At 38.3% G+C, this 24004-nt stretch overlaps 1 protein-coding gene and 1 long non-coding RNA gene across 20 annotated transcripts in view; one reads left to right on the top strand and one right to left on the bottom strand.

The window, feature by feature from the left end:
- Nucleotides 1-2218, bottom strand: part of LOC147842593 (uncharacterized) — a 195838-nt gene extending 193620 nt beyond the window's left edge. Inside the window, exon 1 of the long non-coding RNA XR_015497713.1 lies at nt 2059-2218. This is a non-coding gene — a long non-coding RNA (uncharacterized LOC147842593). The remainder of the gene's footprint in view (nt 1-2058) is intronic.
- Nucleotides 1-24004, top strand: part of fibcd1a (fibrinogen C domain containing 1a) — a 384824-nt gene that overhangs the window by 50181 nt on the left and 310639 nt on the right. For 11 of the 19 annotated variants that reach the window (XM_087264408.1, XM_087264411.1, XM_087264413.1 and 8 more), the window contains one exon: nt 6734-6945. The exons of 6 other annotated variants lie outside the window; for them this stretch is intronic. The gene's annotated coding sequence lies outside the window, so the exon portion shown is untranslated. Of the gene's footprint in view, nt 1-570; nt 684-6733; nt 6946-24004 lie in introns of those variants that run through there. 2 more of the 19 variants (XM_087264401.1, XM_087264409.1) reach the window with 1 other exon arrangement.

Raw genomic sequence — 24004 nt, 5'->3', positions numbered from 1 at the left:
TAAATTGATATGTGTTATTATTGTTGTTGTTATTATTATTATTATTTTGTTTAATAATAATAGGTTTGTCTAGGAGATGCAGAATGTAGCCGCGTTTCTTGAGTCAACCAAACCACACATTAACAACTAAATTCTGAAATATGCATAATAAATAATAATGTCAGTAGTATTTTTTAGCCTGAACTGTCCCTTTAACAGATCAACAGATGACCCACCTCATCATTTAAATTCCCAGTCAATTCAATACAATCTGATGCCTGATTGCACAGCAGATCTGATGGCTATTTAATAAATGCATGCATCTCTCAGAAAGACACACACACACACACACACACACACACACACACACACACACACACACACACACACACACACACACACACACACACACACACACACACACACACACACACACACACACACACACACACACACACACACACAGAGAGAGAGAGAGAGAGAAAGAGAGAGACACACTGAAGGGTGTTTGATGTCCTCAGCAAGCACAGCCCATCCTTGCCCCTGTGACCTTGCTACATTATAAATGCACTGAATTCGTAAGCTGAGAACATAGACTGGCCAAGGCTACAAGAGGCTTTTGGTAGCAGCACAGAAGCACCAGATGAGGGGCTTCTTAGTGTTCATTGGTATTTTCAATGGAGGCCACCTTTGACCCGCGAGATGTAAGTGCTACCAAGGGTGCTGCGATAAGACGCTTGTATTATTTATTTGTTTATTTATTAAAAGCTGGAAGTGCTGCCTTCACACAAACAGTTTTTAATAAATTCGGTGTAGTATTTGCATATCTATTTTTCCAGATTTTTCTCTGAACAGTCCTGCTGAAGTAATCACTACTAGTGTCTGTAGGAACAATGTGCTTTTCTGTCACCTTCATTGGCGTCACTGCCATTTAAATGGATAATTATTGTATACAATTTTGTTCTAGACAGTCAGATGATTAAATGATGGAGAAGTATTTGTAGGATATCATGTTTAATGGTTTCAGAATCCACTGGATAATGAATGGTATTATCACTTGTGGTAATAATAATGAAACTGACATGTTAAATGGAAAGTTCACCTAACGGGATATCGCATGCGCTGCTTTAAATGGCCACTGCTCATTCAAGAAGCTGTATGACTGACAATTAACTAAACTAACCAATCACACTTCAGGTTTTGCAGGGCCCACCAAAATTGACCTTTGTGCAAATAGTGTTCACTTATGAATATTTTAAAAGTTTTAACTATAATTGGTCTCCTAAAGGATGATTTAAGTCATAATCACATTCAGTGGTGGGTAAGTTATACCTCAAAAAAGTAATGAATTAGTAATCGCATCAATTAAACTGTGTATAAATTCCTTTTTGAATGGTTTTGTCTGAAAAGTAACTCAATTACTTAACTATTTAATTTAATTTAATGATCTAAAAATTAAATGTAATCACTTTTTTTTTTTTAGCTGAAAAGTAATTTAATTACAGTAAGTTATTACTGATTAGGTTACTAGCACTGCTCACAGGGATTAAACATTTTAAAAACATATATTTTTTGTAACTATCCAAATTGTGAGGATGAAACATTATTGTAGGTTGTTTTTAACTAAACAAAAGCCATAACACACTATTGTACAACACTGCTCTTCATCGACAGCCATGCAATGCTGCTGGTATACATCTGTTTATTGCAACATAAGCTTATTGTGAAAAGGTACCCCTGTATACATTTCTAGAGAGCGTGATTTATGTAGCCAGTACTACTCATGGGTGCATTTTGTCTTTAAAACTGCTACGGTTTGACGCTGCTGACGCCTTTTGTTTCTTTTTGAGCTACTAGCTAACTTCTTACCTCCATGTGGACAACTTTTACGCTGTTGCCCAGTAGCTCGCCATGTACGTCGGTAGACGCAGAGAGGAGTTGAACGCGATGATAGGGTTCGAGTCTGGCGAAGACCGGTTTCAGAAAGAGGGTAAAGCAAAAATTAAAATAAACAAATAACAGGGTGAGAACATGGTAAGATCTGAAAATGTGGTAAAAATCAGGTAACGATGTCGGCACCAGTGGTGTAGTGGTTGGTGCGTAGACACATGCACTCTGGTGCTCACAGTGACCCGAGTTTGATTCCCTCTCGCGGTCCTATGCCGATTCTTCCCCTCTCTCTGCTTTCCATGCTTTCTTGTCAATTCTCTCTACTGTCCTATCAAATAAAGGTGAAAACTCCTAAAAAAATAGTTATTAAAAAAAAATCAGGTGAGGGCTTTTCTTTTTACAACACTGTCGGTTGGGTTTAGAGAAGTGGGTTGGCAGGTTAATTGGTGCTTTTGAAAACACTATCAGTTGGTTTAAGGAAGGGGTGGGTGGTGATATCGTTGAGGTCAGTCAGTCGACAGCGGCCTCTGGTGGATTTACACAAGAAGGGCAGGCGCAAATGACACTCATGAGAGTACTTTGAGATCTGAAAAAGCATACTCAGCGGCCTCTGGTGGATTTGTGGAAAAACAAAAACTGCGAAGAAAACATACTTCCTGGGTTGTATTTCGCGATCTCCAGAAATGTACTGTATATAGGAGTACGTATCAACAATGAGCCTGGTTTGGTTTAAGGCATATGTTTGTACTTTTTTAGCATTTATAAGCTGTTTTGGAGAATCAAACACAAACACTTAATCATCCAACTCCTATGTCTGCATCTTGTAATCGTTTGGGTTTTTCACTCCATAATAGATTTGAAATGGCAAACAGCTCTAGCTAAACCTGACCCGTAGGAAAACCATTCAAATTCAGAAAAATAGTCAGACTTCCTGTCGGCAAAAAGGTTCAAATATCTCTTTTAGATTCCACTAAGTGCCTCGAGCAAAACTCTTGGATGTCTTTTAAATAGTTTATTAGTGATGGGTCGCTCTTAAATGATTCATTCTTTTTAAACAAATCTCAAATATGGCGTGTGAACAACCAGTCGTCTCAGGGAGTGATTCATTACTTTTGTGTTTATGTCATGAATCTTGTGTAAAAAGTCGATCTTGATGGATGCTTGTCACAGATGTTAAAATAACATCCTTCTTCTTATACCAGATGATTTTGCTGTTTTTTCCAGGAAGACTGTTAAAGAATGTGATATGCAGGTCTCCTGGAAATCAATCCTGTAAAATGCAACCGATCAGAGGAATACTACACTGAATATACTACAGTACAGTGTGCTGTATGCATCAGATGTTCAGTCAGTGGTAACATAGTCATGCATTAAATGCATTAAACGTTGTCATCAGCTCAAATAATTATTATTATTTTTTTTTGGTCAAGTTGACAAGTTGATCTTATTTTTGAATTTTTTCCCCAGCACTGAGCTGTCAGGAACCATGGTAATCGGAGCAAACTCATGAACGAATCAGAACTCGAGAAACTGTAAAAAAAAAAAAAAAAAGTATAAACAACAACTTAACAATGTGTTTACACTTTATCGGGTGGTGAACTACTGTATATATTGTACCTTCATTGACAGTAATAACAATATACATTTTTTTAAGTTCAGAAGTAATGATTGAATAACCCCCGGTAACACTCCGGGGTTATTCTGAAGAGTATTTCGATGTATCCCTATAAAGTGTTAACCATACTGGAACATCTGCGTAGCAACACCCCGGCAACCATACCAACATAACAACCTATCGAATGCATGTGCTAAAACTTTATCATTCACATAGCAACACTCTTTAATCTGCAAAGCCACATGGTAAACTGCTCAGACTTTTTAAATGTCCCCTGAAGTGCTTTGAAATGTGAATCTCAACTGAAACATGAAGACATGGTGGATCATATAATAGCCCCTCAAAAAAAATGTGTTTTGTTTTATCACAGCTCTGCCAACAAAAGTGGTTGAGATCAAACACATCAAATAAAAAGCAAATGAGAAGCGTCTTGAAGGATGCGGGACATGTCAGATACTAGAGTGTATTTCATTGGTCAAAGAGTTCATTAGAAAATAAAGTATGAAGTGATGTAAAAAAAAAACATTAATCCATTTAGGCGGAAGTGACAACTTTGGATGTTTATATCTCCTAAATGCAAGCAAACTAGCTTATAGATTAGCTTAAAGACTAACATACTGATACTAACATCTAAAAAAATATTTTATTTTCACCTCCTCGAATTCCACAATAAGGTCCTGGAGTCTGCATTGCAAAGTGCTAGACAAATGATTCTGTTATTCCTGAATGATCATTCCTACCAATGAGCTTTTGAAGGGCAACTATTTTACACTTTTTACAAGCCTTTGGTGTCTCCAGAATACCAGGATATGTCCATAATTTACTATAATTTCAGCTCAAAATACCCATTAGATTATTTATTATAGCCTACAGAATATGCCCATTTTGATGCCTGAATGCATTGTAGCTGTTCTTGTAGTCTGTGGCTTTAAATGCAAATGAGCTGCTACATTTCATGTATTTGTAGTGGAGTTTATTCAAGCCTTTCTGAAATGATGAGTCTCACACAAATGCTATTTACTGACACCATGATTATAGCATTTAAGAAATACGTAGCGATTTTGCTGTTTTTATTACAAACATACTCTATTTAAAAAAAAAAAAAAACGCTTTAAACATGGCGCCTGTCAATCAGTTTAGTGGGCGGGGGAAACTGCACTCCTACAAAATGTTGCGGTGGGCCCTCATAATCACTTGAATTTGGGTCCTATTTTAACGTCAGGAAATTTTTTTGGGTTTATATCACCCAAACAGACCTGTTGGGTTTCTTTCCCTCCAAAATGACTGTGTAAGCTTTTTGGACAGAACTGTGCATAGGTATAGTGTGTCCAAAGGAGAATTTTCATTTAAAGTGCCCTTTAAGTAAAGCCACTGCAATTAGATCCAATTCATGAACAAATGACTCAGGTTCATGAATAGAATCAACAAGTTCATTGAAACCAAATCACTCGTAAAGATTTATTGATTCGCTGATTTGATTTTCTTTCTATTAACTAACTGACTCATTCAAAGATCCAGTCACAACAGTTGTATGAGTTATGGCTTTACTAAATAAAGGTAATGTTTAGTAAATGTGAATATTACTCTAACTGAACGTGCATATAACAACGTTTAACATATTATTTGGCTAAATAAATTATCTGACAGCATAGACAAAAAGATTATTTCAGTGTATCAATATAAAGTGTGTTCCCAGGGATGGGTTGCAGCTGGAAGGGCATCCGCTGTGTAAAAACTTGCTGGATGAGTTGGCGAATCATTCCGCTGTGGCAACCCCAGATTAATAAAGGGACTAAGCCGACAAGAAAATGAATGAATGAATGAATGAGTATGAAGTGTTGGCGGTTCAGTGGCTCATTGGCTAGCACTGTCGCTTTACAGCAAGAAGGTTGCTGGTTCAAGCCCCAGATGGTTCAGTTGGCATTTCTGTGTGCAGTTTGCATGTTCTCCCCATGTTTGTGTGGGTTTCCTCGGGTGCTCCAGTTTTTCGCCCACAATCCAAAAACATGCGGTATAGGTGAATTGAATAAGCTAAATTGTCTGTAGTGTATGAGTGTGAATGCGAGAATGTGGATGTTTCCCAGTACTGGGTTGCAGCTAGAAGGGCATCCGCTGCGTAAAACATATGCTGGATACGTTGACGGTTCATTTCGTTGTGGCGACCGCTGATAAATAAAAGGGAATAAAAATAAAAGGATAAGCTAAAGGAAAATGAATGAACTAATGAAGTGCTTAACATTTTGTAGCATTAGCAACACCCCAGCAACCATGCCAACCAATAATTCATTAATTCATAACTAATTAATTATTTGTAGCCTACCGTTTCAACTATCTGACCTGCAGGGTCTTTGTTTTACCCATAACCAAATCATAAATAAATAAAGATAATTTACACACAAATTACCACCTGTCAATCTCTTGTTCCGCAGGACTCTGGCATGAATAGGCAGAGTGATCTGTGTCGTTATAATGGTGTCGACCGGTCAAGAGATTTCCACTAAAATTACTAAATACAAGCGTGAAAGTGAAAGATTGGAAAGTGTACTGACGCTGTGACACGTTACCTGATAGATTAAAAAAAACGAAGAGTCGTTAGATAGGGGTGATGAATTAAATATCACATTTAACATCTATAATGAGATGGAATTCAGCGGAACATCCTTGATAAACTGTCCAACGTGCATTGCTCAATGGGGTTTGTGCTCAAAGAACCCGCTGACTGCTGGAGCTCAGATGTGCGCATATGCTGCGGCGCATATCTGTCTGTGCGTGTGTGGTCATGTGATGTGCGTTTTCAGCGGTATAGTGTGGAAGGAGGGCTATTTAGAAATACTAGATGAAATGCCAGCATGGACGTGGATCGTTTTCGTTCTGAAATTCAATTTAAAACTAAAATGTATTAGTGTAAACGGGGCCTAAGTGTGTTTTTTTGAGAGTGGGTTGCTGCTGCCATAGGGGCGGGGCGGAGGATCCTGATGCTAGCTCAGTATCGTGATGTCTATCGGTCATCAGCGATGGACGATGGCATCGTCTATCGACCCAAAACTACTTGGGACTTTTTAAATGTCCTCTGAAGTGCTAAGTGGTATAGTGCCGATGTAGCTCATAACTCAAATTTTTTTTAAATTTTTGCGTAAACATTTAGTAATTTTTGGGAGGTGAAAAAGAGTTCACATAGTTTATTTTTCATCTGAACCCATATCCGATTTCTACTTCTTTTGATGATGTTTTTTGTCATTTTCCACACAGATTGTTTCTCCGTCATGCTCTGCAACTCCATGAATAACAGCAGAGTCTTATTTAACTTGTCTATGATGTCGGGAAGCTCATTACAGATCTGTGTTATGGGAAATGATGCTTTCCCACTGAGCCAGATGCAGATGGCAGCTGGATTTCTTCCTCCTGAAGTCTGAATGACCGGAATGAAGCCACCTCTTTACCCATGACCAGCAATCAACAGAGTAAGACTTTTGATTAGCAACTTGAATCTCATTTTTTTTGCCACCCATTTAGCCGGGAAGGGTTTGAATAACTGGCATGTGAAATTACACTTTTTTTTTTTCTTTTCATCAATGTGACGTTCAGAGGCGGGCAAATCTGAAATCGATGTTAACATAATAACAGACTGACTTGCAACACAATGGCAGCTCATTTAAACAATAATATTGCAGTCTTTGTGAAAGGCTATTCAAACAACACAGGCGAAATGAAGGGAAATTGTGTGTAGACGAGGCATCTGTCAAAAAGTAATGAGTACTGATTATTTTCACTGACATGACTTTGAAAACAAAGGGAAGTGTGCAGTTTTATGTGCTGCTCTTGTGATTTTTTTTTGGTGCCACAAACCAAAAAAAAAAAGGTATTAGACACACATTTTTTGGTTAAAATATACAAAATGTCTCAGATTTGAAGGGTTTTAGAAAAATGCAATTAATTCCAATGAAGGCAAAGCTGATTTTTCAGCATCATTATTTCAGTCCTAAGTAGACATCTTCTGATATTCAGTAATACGGGATATTGTGATAATGAATATGCATGGAATTGTTACCCTAGGCACTTTAAAATAATGGAAATATTTTATTATTTTAACTTTTTGAGTGCATTTTAAGAATATTCAGATTTTTATATTCATTTTGGTGTTCAACACAGCACCAAATGCTTAGAGACTTAATATAGGCCATTTATTTTCATGTTAATTTGGCATGTGACATGCTCAAAATATTGATTGCAATCAGAAGTTGAAAATCAGAGTTATTAGCCCCCCTTTGAATTGTTTTCTTTTTAAAAATTATTTCCCAAATGATGTTTAACAGAGCAAGAAAACTTTCACAGTTTGTCTGATAATATTTTTTCTTCTGGAGAAAGCTTTATTTGTTTCATTTCAGCTAGAAAAGCAGTTTTTAATGTTTTAAAAACCATTTTAAGGTCAATATTTTTAGCCCCTTTAAGTTATTATTTTTTCCGATAGTCTACAGAACAGACCATCGTTACACAATAACTTGCCTAATTAACTTAACATGCCTATTTAACCTATTTAGCTAAGTTAAGCCCTTAAATGTTATTATTTAAAATCTTATCTTAAATTGGGGAAAAAAATAAACAGGGGGACTAATAATTCAGGGGAGCTAATAATTCTGACTTAAACTGTATATTAGTCTTTAGGGGATGTTAATTTCTTAATCGTTGTTAAATATCTCACTAAAAACATAATAATGACCTAATAAGGAAAGTAATATACTTAATAAGGATCAAATTCAGTTTTTTTTTCTAAGGTTTTATTGATGCATATTAGTCAGAGAGTCACAGTATTAAATACAAAGAATCACAAGACATCAACTGTTCTAGTCTATCAGCAGAAAACAAAATTAGTTATCATTTTCTTCCTCTCTGAAACGAACAATACAATTATACACAAAGTTTATTAGGTACATCTTACTAGTTGGACTCGCTTTTAGCTTCAGAACTTTCTTAAACCTTCATGGCATACATTCAGCAAGATACTGGAAATATTTGTTGAGATTTTGCTCCATATTGACATGATAGCATCACGCAGCTGCTGCAGATATGTCGGCTGCACATCCATGATGCGAATCTCCCGTTCCACCACATCCCAAAGGTGCTCTATTGGATTGAGATCTGGTGACTGAGGATGCTATTTAAGTACAGTGAACTCATTGTCATATGCTAGAAACCAGTCTGAGAGGATTCTTGCTTTATAACATGGTGCGTTATCCTACTAGAAGTAGTGTGGAAGTGTGTTGTTGACACGATGCTCAATTGGTACAGTACTAATGGGCCAAACGCAGTTGGATTAGTTTTAAATTTTGTTCTTGCTCTTTCATGTAGTATAATGGTGTTAGGTAGTGGCTTTTATTATGAAACCTCTAATCCAAAAATGCATATGTCCATTATCAAATGAATGTGAATTACCTCCAGATGTCTGTTATTGAAGTTTATTTAAAACAATCAGAAATATACACCATTTCATTTAAGACCTGCGTTAACCTCCTGTCGGTGTAAGGATTATTTTGACAATAAAATAAGCTTCAAAATTAAAGCCACTATCCAGCCCCATAGAAAAAACACTAGAAAATTGAAAACTACTCCAACTGACAGAAAAAAGTCATATACACCAAGGATAATGGCTTGAGGGAATAAATTATGGAGTAATTTTCATTTTTAGATGATCTTTTCTTTTAACTTTGGAACATCTGTGTTTTTCTGTGTCTTTTTAGTGTGATTTTATGGTGTTGGAATGAGAGGAATGTGTGTGACAGCTGTGTGCAAGGTCAGCGCTCTGTGCCGAACTCTGTCGCCTCTGATCACGTCTGCCACTGACTGGAGTGAAGGATAACTTAATGTAAATCATAACAAATTTTAGCAGTTTTTCACAGCTGGTAGAGAGAACATTCAGAGCGAAATAACCCCTGAGATCTTGCTGAACAGAGATTGCATAGTCACAGATTTTCAGTGAGGAGGGTTGCGATAAAAGACCTCTATTTTTAGAGTAAATAGGGCCTTTACATACCTATGCACTATATACCATTATCAACCATGTCTCAGTGGCTCTGTGTAACACTGTGACTTAGGGCTGCATTATATATATATGCAATGTCTGAAATAGTCACGTCGCAGGATGTTAAGCAAATTCAAGTAAATTAAAACCATTTGTACACAAGGAATGATAAAAGTTTGCCACTTTAACAAAGATTAATTGTGTTTAATTAGTTATACAGTGAAGATAGTGTTTTTTTTTTTTTTTTACATTTGACTATTGAATTTATGTACCCCAGTACTATTAGACTCCATCAAAAACCTTAATTTACTTTATTGTATTCAGTTGTGCTTTAATTTATTTTATTTTGCAATATATACAGTTGAAGTCAGAATTATTAGCCCTTCTGTATATTTTCCTAGCAATTTGTTTAACATTTCTAATAACTGATTTCTTTTATTTTTGCCATGTAGATAACCATCAAGAAGCTAGTATTCAGCTTAAAGTGACCTTTAAAGGCGTAACTGGGTTAATTAGGTCAACTAGACAAATTAGGGTAATTAGGCAAGTCATTGTATAGCAAAGGTTGGTTCTATAAGGGCTGTAACGTGAGGGTATGTGACAACAGAAGTGAGGATCTATGTTTAACTTTATTAAGAGAATAGTCAAGCAGGGCAATGGTCAAAACCGGAGCATACAGGTCATCCAAAGCATAGTCAGAAAAGCATGCGAATGGTAGTAACAGCCGGCAAAACAATTAACAAGTATTAGGAAAAACAGCAAAACTGGATTAGGAACCGAAGTTACAGGTAAACATACACCAAGACTCAGCAATATGTGTGTGTGTGAGAGGTGAATATATGGTCCATGAAATCAGTCTAGGATTCATTTCCAGCTGTGTGTGTGTGCAATCAGGGAGAGAACTGGAACTGGTGTGTGTGTGGGGTGCATGATTGGATTTGAAGTCCAGTTCTAGTTCTCTAATGATCTGCAACTGCTGAATCACTGGCATTCTTTCAATGTTGACCTTAAAATGGTTTAAAAATAAATTAATCTGCTTTTACTCTAGCCGAAATAGAATAATTAAGACTTTCTCCTGAAGAAAGAATATTATCGGAAATACTGTAAAAAAATCCTTGCTCTGTTAAACATCATTTGGAAAAAATTTAAAAAGAAAATAAAATCACACGAGGGCTTATCATTTGTCTAATTTTGTACATTTTATTCACTCTAGTAAAAAATCATCCCAATCAATATTAAATTATGATTTCTTTTCAGATAGAGTCCTTTTGTGAAATTATATTCATATCGCTATATATATATATATATATATATATATATATATATATATATATATATATATATATATATATATATATATATATATGTATATATATTGCAAAAAAATAAAAATATTGCAGTGTCAGTTTTTCCCAATATTATGCAACCCTACTGCTGCTCATGCCTGTTTTACTTCTGAATTCGAGTCAGTTGCGAATCAAAGACTTCACAGCGAGGCACTTTTTCCATCTGTCAGATTTGCATTGACAATGCAACTGTTTCATGGTTCATAAAGACTGCATAAAGAATGGACTTTTGAACCGCAGCACAGAAAAGAGAGGATTGATAAGCTCCAGAACTGTGCTGTCTGAAATCTATAGGACATAATGAGCCACTCTTATCTTGGCAGTTTAAATTCACAGCCACATGAACCCAAATGATTGGCTACTGCTAGTTTTTCTTTGCAGCTTGGTGTCCTGTGAATGCATTTGTTTTAGTGCTTCCCATTAATAGTCAGCTTAATGACAGTTGGTTGGTTATTTAATTGGTTAGTTGCAGGAAGAAAATCTTCACAGGACTTAGCAAAGTTGTGTGGCTAATCCGCATGCTAATAATTACATCGGGAAGACAATCAAAATTGTAGATGAGCCCAAAAAAGCTGCCTGGAAACTGCAGGGAAACACCAGTTTGGCTTTTTGTCAGGATTGAAAATGGCTTATTTAAAGCATCAAGTCATAGGTTTGCTGTGGTATTCATGGTAATTGGTTAAAGTCACTATGAAATCAAATTTTACTCTTTTTTTTTTTGTCTATATAAAAGTTGCTCTTCATTATTTTGTAAAAATGTATTTTTGCTCATAAACTTTAAACGATTGCCATAACCTTACCTCCATTTCGAAATGACTCTTCTTCACTTCCTGGTCACATGGAAATTCTTCAGGGCAAAAATATCGGTGTGAATTTGTTCATTCATCAATCTACCTTCATTTTGTTAGCAAAGCTTGTCTTTCCAACATCCAATCAGTTTCTAAAAAATGAAATCATGCATCGCCTTATATTTTTTGGTGGCGACTTTAAACCAAAGCTTGGCCATACTGAAATCTTGTCCATTATAGCACCATTTATCAGAGTGTCACTGATGAAAATATTTTTACAAAAATATGAAAAATATGAAATATATTTTAATGTTATTGTTGGGAGTACTTTACTTGAAGGGGTGTTCATAAGACTGTCATTAAACTTTAATAATCCTGACATGACAGGTCATTAATGTGAATTACATTTTATACATGCTTATGACAACTGTCATTAAGTGTCATTTGCTCAGTTATGACATTTTTAATGCAAATATGGCATTGTTTGTAATGACACTTTGACACAAAAACAAAAACAAAAAAACAATTAACTTAACATCACCAAGACAACAAAACTTTAATTTGACTGAGTAATCAGACTTTTAATGAGTCATTTTAATGACAAATACAAATTGTTCCACTAAAAAAGTGACACAATTATACTGGCCTCATGACGATCATGTTTATGATAGATTTATGATAAGTTATGTTGTTTTGATAATATCAAGTTGTTGTGACAAAGATGAAGATGTAATTGTTTATGTCAAGCTGTCATAACAAACAATATCATCTTTGCATTTAAAATGACATAACATAACTCCTAACAGTTGCCATAAGCATGCATAAAATCTCATTCATTCATTTTTATAAACACCCCTTCAAATAACACATTACCTTATTGTTTTAGTAAATATTTGATCCTTGTTTTTTTCCTGACACATTTATTATACTTTTGCCAGTGTTGCAGTGGATTGTTTTATGTGTTTTAAGTGCTTACATTTTATTTGCAATGCAGCTATTATTTTGGTTTAATATTTGAAATGTAATACAGTCCTGATATAACATTAATCCTCAGCTCTGAAACACTAATCATTTTCTACGTGTATACACTTTTATCTGAATGTATTATCTGTTATCTTGCTTTTACCCTATATTCTGTCTCTGTGTACCTTGGCAAGTCTTCTAATTTTGATTTAAATTTCTGTAAACAATTTTGACATTTTGCCCCATGTAAGGTGTTAACCATAATCCCTTTCTGACCAAACACCAACAACGTGTTAGCCATTCTCCCAACATATTGGTTTTGGTTAATCTGAAAAGTGTATTTCGGATTTGATCACTCAGTATTTTAGCCAGCAGTTAGCTCTCTGCAACTCTCAAATAATCATTCACTGAAGCTAAGCAGGGCTGAAAAAGGGCTACGGAAAAGCTTGGTTGCTGCCGGAAGTGGTGATAGTGAGGCCAGCACGGGGCACTCAACCTAATGCCCCAGTATAGTGAAGGGGACTTTATACTTCTCAGTAAACACCATCTTTTGAATGAGACATTAAAAAGAGGTAGTTAAAAATCCCAGGATAAGGGTTCAACCCCGCCATCCTGGCCAAATTTGCCAACTGTCCTCTGATCATCAGGGCCTCCTAACCCCCATGTCATAATTGGCTTCATCACTCTGTCTCCTCTCCACCAATCAGTTGGTGTGTGGTGTACGGTCTGGTGCAATATGGCTGCTGTCGGGTCATCCATGTGGATGATGAGATTCCCCCCAAAATGTGTAAAGCTCTTTGTGTCCAAAAAAGTGCTATATAAATGTAAGGAATTATTATTATTATTATTATTATTATTATTATTATTTTAATTATGCTCAGGAGTGTCAGTGTTTACACTTTTGAAGGAGATAAAGAATGGGATTCTTAAATTAGTCAAAGAAAAATAAAATCAGTTGAGGATAAAAAAAAAAACGAAATGAAAAAAATTCATCATTTACCCACTCTCTAAATTTATTAGATTTATTTAATATATTGATAAATGTTTAAAACATGTAGCTATTGACTTCTTCAATAATGCCTTTTCCCTAATTGATGTAAATGGCTATGCAGTTTTCAACAATATATACTTATAAAATTTGGGCAGTAAACTGTTTATTTAAACGAACAAAATCACTTTTGAGAAACATTAGACACAAAACTTCAGTCATTTGGAACTCTTTTATTAAAATAATTAATTTAAAAATCATATTCAGCATTGGCATCAATGAAAATTAGAGACTTTAATATTATCTGAAATATAAAAAAGCATGACTCATGACATGATCTGTCAGGGTTCTGCCACTCTGATCTTGTAAATTCTTGTTTTGGTGGCGGATCTCTGACACTACTCGTGTCCGGTCCTGTTTCTGTCTCTGTGTGCGCGCGCGCCGTCGTGGGTGTACGCAGAGTGTGCGCGCTCCTGCTTGACGCGGCCGCGTGCGCGCTCTGCGTCCCTCAGACGCGTGCGCTCTTGTACTCGTGTTTGTGTTTTCGTCTGTCAGCAGCATGGTGTTTCATTCCCAGCGTCTCAGTCTTGTTGGTTTCGGTTTTGGTCGGCGCTGGGATGAAGCATGCATGCTGCATATGTGAGCGCATGGTGAGTTCATTCATCGTGTGCTCGTGTCTTGCGTCTTTTGTCAAAGCACGTGGCTCGGTGTTTACATTGTGGTCACGTGCTTTTGTCGTGTGCTTCAGTGTTGTGTTATGTGAGCGCATGGCTTGTATTGTCTCTCTGTGTCATGCGCTCTCCCGTCTATTGTCTAGTCCCACCCTCCTTGTTAACCCATTATTAGTTTGTCATGTTCACCTGTGTGTCAATTTACTTTTTGCTTTATAATCCCCCTCATGTTTTCAGTCCTTTGCGAGTTCGTCATTATATGTAGTCGATGTTTACCTGTCTTGCTGTGTCCAGTCCTGCCTTGTCGTGCCTGCCCAGTCAAGTTTGTTTGTTTGTTTGTTTGTTTGTTTGATTTATTGTTTGTTGTAGAAGTGTTTTCCCCCTCGGGGTTGTTTATTTTGCCTTTTATTTTATTTTTTAATTAATAAATCCTACTTCACTCTGCGCTTGGGTCCTTGCTCCTTTTTCCCTTTACCGGACCGTGACAGTACGAACTCGCCAAAAATGAGGACCCAGCAGAGTGAAGACAGCCCCTTCTCCAGCCGCATACTGCAGCTCATCAGTCTGCAGTCGCTGCGGCAACGTGGCATGAAGGTGGAAAGTTTTGCGGCTAAATTTTGTGTGGCAGCAGAGGGGCTGGGGTTTAATGATCAAGCCCTGGTGAACCTCCTTAACTATGCCCTCGACAAGCCCCTCAATATCCAGCAGATGCTGAAATTGGGAGGGCTATCTTACCATCAGTTTGTGGAGCATTTGGTTCATCAGGCTGCTTATGGCGAACATCCCAATCCCAGCTCTCTGTTGCCCTCTGCTCTGCAGCTAAAGGAGAGAGTGATCCTTCAAGAGAAGAGGATCCCTTACACCAGCGCCACCTCCCAACACATGTCCAGCCCGCAAGGGCTGACCCGCACTCAAAAGCGGAGGTTAAAGAGGAAGACCTCTGCTGCAGTGCCGGCTCCAGCCCCAGAGCGCCCTCCAGTGCCGGCTCCAGCCCCAGAGCGCAGCTCAGTGCCGGTCCCAGTCCGGCTCCTTGCCCTGCCGGCACCACCCAGACGTCTTGCCCTGCCGGCGTCAACCAGACGTCTAGCCCTGCCGGCACCAGCCCGGCGTCTTGCACAGCCGGCGCCTCCCAGACGTCTTGCCCAGCTGGCCCCAGCCCGGCTCCTTGCCCTGCCGGCTTCAGCCCGGCTCCTTTCCCTGCCGGCACCACCCAGACGTCAAGCCCTGCCGGCCCCAGCCCGGCTCCTTGCCCTGCCGACACCACCCAGACGTCTTGCCCAGCCGGCTCCAGCCCGGCACCTTGCCCTGCCGGCACCTACCAGACGTCTTTCCCTGCCGGCACCTACCAGACGTCTAGCCCTGCCGGCCCCAGCCCGGCTCCTTGCCCTGCCGGTCCCAACCAGACGTCTTGCCCTGCCGGCCCCAGCCCGGCTCTTTTCCCTGCCGGCCCCAACCAGACATCTTGCCCTGCCGGCGCACCCCAGACGTCTTGCCCAGCCGGCCCCAGCCCGGCTCCTGGCCCTTCCGGCTCCCCTCTGGTCTTCAGCCCCGCCGGCTCCCCTCTGGTCTTCAGCCCCGCCGGCTCCCCTCTGGTCTTCAGCCCCGCCGGCTCCCCTCTGGTCTTCAGCCCCGCCGGCTTTAGTTAAGTCGCCTCTAGACCAGCCAGCTCCCCACAGGCCTTCATCCCAGCCAGCTCCCTACAGGCCTCCTGCCTTGCTATCCCAGGCCGATCCTCCTTGGGTTGTCCCTCCTGCTCCACCTTGGAGCATGCCTCTGCCACCCTGGACTGATCCTCCGGCTCCACCCTGGTTCCCTGCCGGGGTCCCTGACCCATTGCACCTGTCCTGGACTGTCCCTCCTGATCCTCCCTGGTTTTGCCCTCCCATCCCTCCCTTGTTTGTCTTGTTGGGTCTGACTTGGCTCCCCTCCCTCCCCCCTTCATGTCTTGCCTGTTCACCTCCCTGTCTTGTGTTTGTTGATGTTGCCTGTTTTGTTGTCTTGTGGTGTTTCTTGTCTGTCTTGTACCTTGTTGGATGTTCCCTTTAGGGACGCCAGGTGGCGTCCCTTTTGGGGGGGGGGTAGTGTCAGGGTTCTGCCACTCTGATCTTGTAAATTCTTGTTTTGGTGGCGGATCTCTGACACTACTCGTGTCCGGTCCTGTTTCTGTCTCTGTGTGCGCGCGCGCCGTCGTGGGTGTACGCAGAGTGTGCGCGCTCCTGCTTGACGCGGCCGCGTGCGCGCTCTGCGTCCCTCAGACGCGTGCGCTCTTGTACTCGTGTTTGTGTTTTCGTCTGTCAGCAGCATGGTGTTTCATTCCCAGCGTCTCAGTCTTGTTGGTTTCGGTTTTGGTCGGCGCTGGGATGAAGCATGCATGCTGCATATGTGAGCGCATGGTGAGTTCATTCATCGTGTGCTCGTGTCTTGCGTCTTTTGTCAAAGCACGTGGCTCGGTGTTTACATTGTGGTCACGTGCTTTTGTCGTGTGCTTCAGTGTTGTGTTATGTGAGCGCATGGCTTGTATTGTCTCTCTGTGTCATGCGCTCTCCCGTCTATTGTCTAGTCCCACCCTCCTTGTTAACCCATTATTAGTTTGTCATGTTCACCTGTGTGTCAATTTACTTTTTGCTTTATAATCCCCCTCATGTTTTCAGTCCTTTGCGAGTTCGTCATTATATGTAGTCGATGTTTACCTGTCTTGCTGTGTCCAGTCCTGCCTTGTCGTGCCTGCCCAGTCAAGTTTGTTTGTTTGTTTGTTTGTTTGTTTGATTTATTGTTTGTTGTAGAAGTGTTTTCCCCCTCGGGGTTGTTTATTTTGCCTTTTATTTTATTTTTTAATTAATAAATCCTACTTCACTCTGCGCTTGGGTCCTTGCTCCTTTTTCCCTTTACCGGACCGTGACATGATCCAAATATTTTCATAAAATAACGAGATGAAAATATAGTAACAATTAAAACAATCTCAAACAGGGTCCTAAACTTTGGAATAATTGATAATTATCTCTATTCTCCACAGTTTTAATTTGATTACATGATTATATTTCGCATTTAGAAACAAATAATGCATTTCTCACCTAATGCTGTTGGACTGCGCAGATTCTTTTGCTGTTAAAAGCACCTTGTCAAACCTCTAAGCGATCAATTATGAGCTGCTGATTAGATTCAGGAACGAGAAAGCAGTGTTTGCTGTGAACTAATTAGAGAAGAATAATAATGAATTAACACTGATCTCATCTGGTCTAAGGATAGTCGCAAATATACAGTGTTTCATTTCCATATAGCTAGAGTCAACACAGCTATTAAATCTGAACTGCCACGCATATGTCTATTGATTGCATTTTGAGTGATTTGTAATTGAGGTTGGGTGGAAGCGATTCAGTAAATTAAAGCGAAATGCACACATGGGGACAATTAGTCGATATATGTGGATATACACATGAAAATGGCTGCACTGTTCAATGCATCAGTGGGCAAAACCCAGCTCAATTACTTACACAATCCAAGCAGAAGAAAAACAAATATGGGAAGGAGATGGGAAGGATTTAGCACGGATTTCTCTGTAAATATGAGAGCTGGCAGGGAATAAACTGTCCTTTGGTGGACAGTTGTAAAGACGTTGGCACTTGATCATAAAATGTGTTTCCGCAAACACTGAAGATAAATGCGGTTTCATATTTGTAAAGGAGAGTTTATATAGATATTTTCCTTTCCATAATGGCTGCAGGACCACGGTCAGATCTTATTTGTAGTCGTCCAAGGTTGCATGCTAATTTATGGCAGATTAGATTCGAATGGATAGAAATGAAAGAGAAAGGTCATTCACAATTGACTGCTTTAGCTCTCTGTACTTTTGTAGACTGTGCAATTATTTCCACATAATGCTACAAAATACCTTAGGGTGCATTCGCTGAACAATTGCTTGTTATTATAAGTGAATTTTCTGACTCACACGATTCGGCTTTGTGTGGTTAATCTGTTTGTTGCTTGATGCGAAACATCGTATACATGGGTCAAAGATAAAATGCATCTAAACAATAAAAGTCTTATATAGCTTTAGATTTTCCTTATATAATGGGAATCTTATGCAAATCATGGTAAAAAAAATACAATACTTAAAACTGTGGAAATCAGATTCTATTCCTCAATTTAAAACATGGTTAACTTATAGTGCGTCCGGAAAGTGTTCATAGCGCTTTAATTTTTCCACTTTCTTTATGTTACAGTCTTATTCCAAAATAGTTTAAACTCATTTATTTCCTCAAATTTCTACACCCCATAATAAAATTGTAAAATAAAGATTTTTTTAAATTGTTACAAATTTATTCAAAATAAAAAACCTAAAAAATCACATGTACATAAGTATTCACAGCCTTTGCTCAGTACTTGATGTTGATGCACCTTTGGCAGAAATTACAGCCCTAAGTCTTTTTGCATATGATGCCCCAAGCTTGGCACACCCGTCTTTGGGAGTTTTAGCCCAATCCTTTTTGCAGAACCTCTCAAGCTCTATCAGGTTAGACAGGAAGTGACGGTGTACAGCCATTTTCAGATCTCCCCAATGATGTTTAATAGGATTTAGGTCTGGGCTCTGGCTGGGCCACTTAAGGACATTCACTGAGTTGTAGTGAAGCCACTCTATTGATATTTTGGCCGTGTGCGTTGAGTCATTGTCTTGCTAGAAGAACCATCGCCCCGGTCTGAGGTCAAGAGCACTCTGAAGCTCTAAAGTATTGAACTCTTTAAGTTCAATAAACCCGTAAGACTGCATTTGGATACTCATATTTGTTTCCCTTTTTGCACTACATGTCAGACATGACATATGCATATACATATTGAAGTCAGAATTATTAGCCCTCCTGAATTATTAGCTCCGTTTACTTTTTTTCCTCAATTTCTATTTAAAGGGGTGGTCCAGAATGTAATTTTAAGGCTTGGTTGTGTTTATAAGATTCAAAGCAATGTGTGCTTATGTTTCACTTAAAGAAAATCACGTTACTTTTTCATATATCTCACTTTGATTATACACAGCTACCCAGCTAATATGAAAACGACTGTCATATTTCCTAGTTCCTCTGAAAGGCCCGCACTTAAGTGACTCTGATTGGTCTTCGTCATAATGTGCTGCAATTCGCGGATCGGCTCCACGTCACGCCCCTAAAAGCACGCACATTTCTGCTGTGTAAACAATCAGTCAACCTCCTGCCTGCTCTCTAAAATAAAATCTGACAAATGTCTGTAACGAGTGAAAATGGGGTGCGGCTCCTTTAAGAGCATTTGCCATTGTGTGTGTGCGTCTATGTGTGTGTTTGTGTGAGTGAATGTGTGAACTTTCTGTAACAAGCGCATGTGCACGGGAGTTTTTTTTTTTCTCTGATGCTCGGATTAAGTTATTTTCTGTAATATATCGTGACAGAAGAATAAAGCACAAGATGTGGGATGAGACCTGTGTGAGCCTTGATTTATTTTTCTGCTGCTACACAAGTCAGATGAGCTATCCTGTATTTTTTTAAACTCTATGCGTTACATGACGCCTTTCACATATATCCAGAATATGCAGGTGTAAGTAATATGAATCATCCACATTTCTTTTGCGACTTCATTATCTGAGATGTGAAACGCATGGAAAAGCTGCCTAAAGACACTCAATGCAAAGTCGCGCACACACATAAGAGACACGAAACTTGCTGGTGGATTGTGTGTGTGTGTGTTTACAGCAGTTTGACTGATTAATATGAATTTGTAGCTAAATCGTTTGCGGTGCAAAGCAGCATTTGCCATTGTTTACATCGTTGCTACAGCATACTGTTAACGGTAGACACTGTACATGTCATGATCGATTTTAACTAATAAAAACACTTACAGGTTGTAGTTCACAGCTTCTGCTTTGAGGAGATTGTAGCCGATCCAGCACTGAACTGGGAGAGATTCTGGAAGCTGTTTTGTCTAATCATGCTTGCTATGTATTTTATAATTCTCTGGAACATAATTAATATTGAACTGTAAGCACTTCTGTCTTTGTGTCGTGTCCTTTGGAAGCCCGAATACAGAAACAGAAGAAGCTCTGTGAAAACAGCCGTGTTTAGACGCATTTTTAGCTTCATCTCTGCTATAATGATACAGCGCCTCTGGCCCAGGCCCTTAGCTGCGCAGTTTGTGTGCGCAGTAAACTAACCTTTGTGATCTCACAGGGGGCTGAAGTATTTTTTTGTAGTCCCCAAAATTCGTTCATTGTAGGCTTTGCTAAGCAAACTCTGTAAAAACCAAGGTCTCCCTTTGCATTGAACTTAGAACTTTTTACATTCAGAGATGTTGTTTATGTTCACACAGCTACATTACACATCAACTAAAGTTTAAAATAGGATATCATAGTGGACCACCCCTTTAAAGGAGAGCAGATTTTTTTTCAACACATTTTTAAACATTATAGTTTTAATAACTCATTTCTAGGCCCACACGGAATCTACTCGCAGAATTCCGCAGATTTCTGCAGATTTTTAGGCCATCATTAATTCTGTTTATTTACTTGAGTAAATGTGTGTAAATCTATATTTATTCAGTTTTTTTTATTTGTTTAAAATAATATTATTGATTAATATGAAAATGTTTGTACAGTAATATTTATACAGTAGTATAAAATAGTTTGTACAGTAATATTTTCTGTCTTTTAGTACATATATTATATTAAAGACTTGCTTTGTTTACCAAATAAAGTGCATCTAATCGGATTTGCAATTTAAACATTAAATAAAAGTTAAAAAGGTATTACTTTTTATTTCACAATTATTCCGCAGATATCCGCAGATTTTTACCAAAATTTTCAGAAATAGCAAAAAACTTCTGCAGATTCCATCTGGCCATGCTTATTTCCAAAAACTGATTTGTTTTATCTTTGCCATGATGACATTCAATAATATTTGACTAGATATTTTTTCAAGACACTTTTATCCAGCTTAAAGTAACATTTTAAGGCTTAACTAGGTTAATTAGTTTAACTAGGCAGGTTAGGATAATTAGGCAAGTTATTGTATAACTATGGTTTGTTCTGTAGAATATGGAAACAAAATATATAGCTTAAAGGGGCTAATAATTTGGACTTTAAAATGTTTTTTTTTTTTTAAATTAATAACTGCTTTAATTCTAGCCGAAATAAAGCAAACAAGACTTTGTCCAGAAGAAAAAATGTTATCGGACATACTGTGATAATTTCCTTGCTCTGTTAAACATAATAAAAAAAAGAACCAAAAATCAAAGGAGGCTAATAATTCTGACTTCAGCTGTATATTGACATCTAAAATAATAGCATCTTCTCTGTATTAAATGATTTCCTCACTTAAAAATCTTAAATAAAACTACTAACACTACTATTAGCATTTTAATGAAATCCTGCAGTTGGGTGGTTCAAAAAAAGTCAGCATGGGCAAATAAATGCAGTCCCAGTTCTTAGTGAATTCCCTCTTCATGTATTTCAGAAAGAAAAGTCTCCTCCAATAAAAGAGTCCTCGAAATGTCTCAAAAGATCCTCCTTGGATGCTTAGGGAGGGATGGGATTCAATTATCTGCAGAATTAACTAATTAGCCTGATATGAAAAAGAGCAGTTTTTGGAGCAGCATCTAAGAGCGAGCAGGTGAAGAAAGTCTCTCTCTCTCTCTCTCTCTCTCTCTCTCTCTCTCTCTCTCTCTCTCTCTCTCTCTCTCTCTCTCTCTCTCTCTCTCTCTCTCTGATCTCTCTCTCTCTCTCTCTCTCTCTCTCTCTCTCTCTCTCTCTCTCTCTCTCTCTCTCTCTCTCTCTCTCTCTCTCTCTCTCTCTCTCTCTCTCTCTCTGATCTCTTCGAATGCCCTTCATGCAAATGACTCCTGATTTGTCAGACATGGCTGATTTCAACTCAGCATGGCTCTTCTTAATCAATTGGCAAATGGCCACTGTGATCTTTCGGATGCTACAGATCATTACAGTTCAATGATACTGTATATTAGCCTGAATCTTTTAACCTAGAGACAATAGCACTCGAGGCCTGTAATCACTAAAGCTCTGGCATAAAAGCATTTGTTTTCTTGTATGCAATGTTCTAATTGCCATGTAACTTTATAAGTTCCTGATCTGGAATGTTGAAAATAGGCAGGAGTCAGCATGAGCCACAGCATTACAGGAAATGTGAACAGGTCTTTTAATAAGCATAAGTGTATAACACAAAGCAAGTAGTCAGGTTTTAATTATGGTGGTGGGTGGGGAGAGACCCCCTGACATGGTGTGATTTTTATGTTAGGAAAATATGTATTATTAAATAGGAAATTTCAAGTAAATTGAGCAATATTGTCACTATACACTACCTGACAAAATGCTTGTCGTTGATCCCAGTTGTAAGAGCAACAAATAATAACTAGACTTTAGTTGATCGTATGGAAAAGTGGCAGAAGGTAGATTTTTCAGATGAATCATCTGTTGAACTGCATCTCAGTCATTACAAATACTGCAGAAGACGTATTGGAACCAGCATGGACCCAAGATTCTCACATAAATCGGTCAAGTTTGGTGAAGGAAAAATCATGGTTTGGGGTTACATTCAGTATGAGGATGTGTAAGAGTTCGGAATGGAGGAGGCATTGAAGAGGAATCCAAAGAATCTTGATAAACTTTCTTTGCCATTCCAGATGACTTTATTAATAAGTTATTTGAGTCATTGTAGAGATGTATGGATGCAGTCCTCCAAGCTCATGGGAGTCAAACAATATTAATTCTTTTTCCACTGCACCATGACTTTATATTCTATACTATACATTATTTCTGTTAAGTGACAAGACTTTTGTCTAAGCAAAGTCAGACCTTACTGTCCTAATTAAATAATGAAAAACTGAAGCATGATCATATTTTATTTTGGTAAAATAAGCGTAATCTAGAGGCCTTTGCCTTTCATATTAGCCATTTTTGATACCAAATATCAAATTTATTTATTTATTTTTTTATTTAGGGGTTTTCTTCTTTATTGGAATAGGACAGTGGAGATTTTACAGACAGGAAAGTGTAGGGAGCAGAGATAGGGGAAGGATCAGCAAAGGACCTCAAGCTGGGAATCGAACTCCGGTCGCTGTGAGCATCTTGGTGCTATGTGTCGACGCACTAACCACTGGGCTATTGGCGCCGACCCAAACAATTAATTTAAAAAAAATTAAATGAAAGTGAATTATGTCATCATTTATTCGTGCTTACCTTGTTCCAACCAGTTTGAGCTTGTTTATCTTTGTTCTGATAAACACAAAATAAAAATTTAAACTCCAAACCGGAATTTACAAACCGGTAACCATTGTGTTCTAAAAACCATATACTAAAAAATATTTAAAAGTGTTATTTATTGCTGCTTAGTAACCAAATACAGCTTAAAATAATATAAAAAAAAAATAGTCCAGACTTTGCACTTAAAAGTAAGTGATTTTTTGTTTACATTTAAACATAAGTAATCATTTTACATTGAAAATAAATGAGAAAACAATGAATAAGTAAAATAATAAAAATTAAATTAAATAAAAAAAAATTGTTTAACGTAAACCTACAACCCATTCTCATTCTAAAAACGTACCCGTATAAACGTATACATTTCTGGAGAGTGCCAAATATGTCTCAGGATGTATTTTTTTGCAGTTTTGGATTTCATGAATCCACCAGAGGCCGGTGTGTACGCTTTTTCAGATGTCAAATTTCTCTTGCAAGTGCCATTCATGCCTGTTCTTCTTTCGAAAATCCACCAGAGGCCGCTGT

This window comes from Danio rerio, chromosome 8 (genome assembly GCF_052040795.2).
Source record: "Danio rerio strain M-AB ecotype USA chromosome 8, GRCz13ab, whole genome shotgun sequence".
Taxonomy (NCBI): Eukaryota; Metazoa; Chordata; class Actinopteri; order Cypriniformes; family Danionidae; genus Danio; species Danio rerio.
Note: the sequence above shows the minus strand (reverse complement) of the source record. Positions and strands in the feature narration are given on the sequence as shown.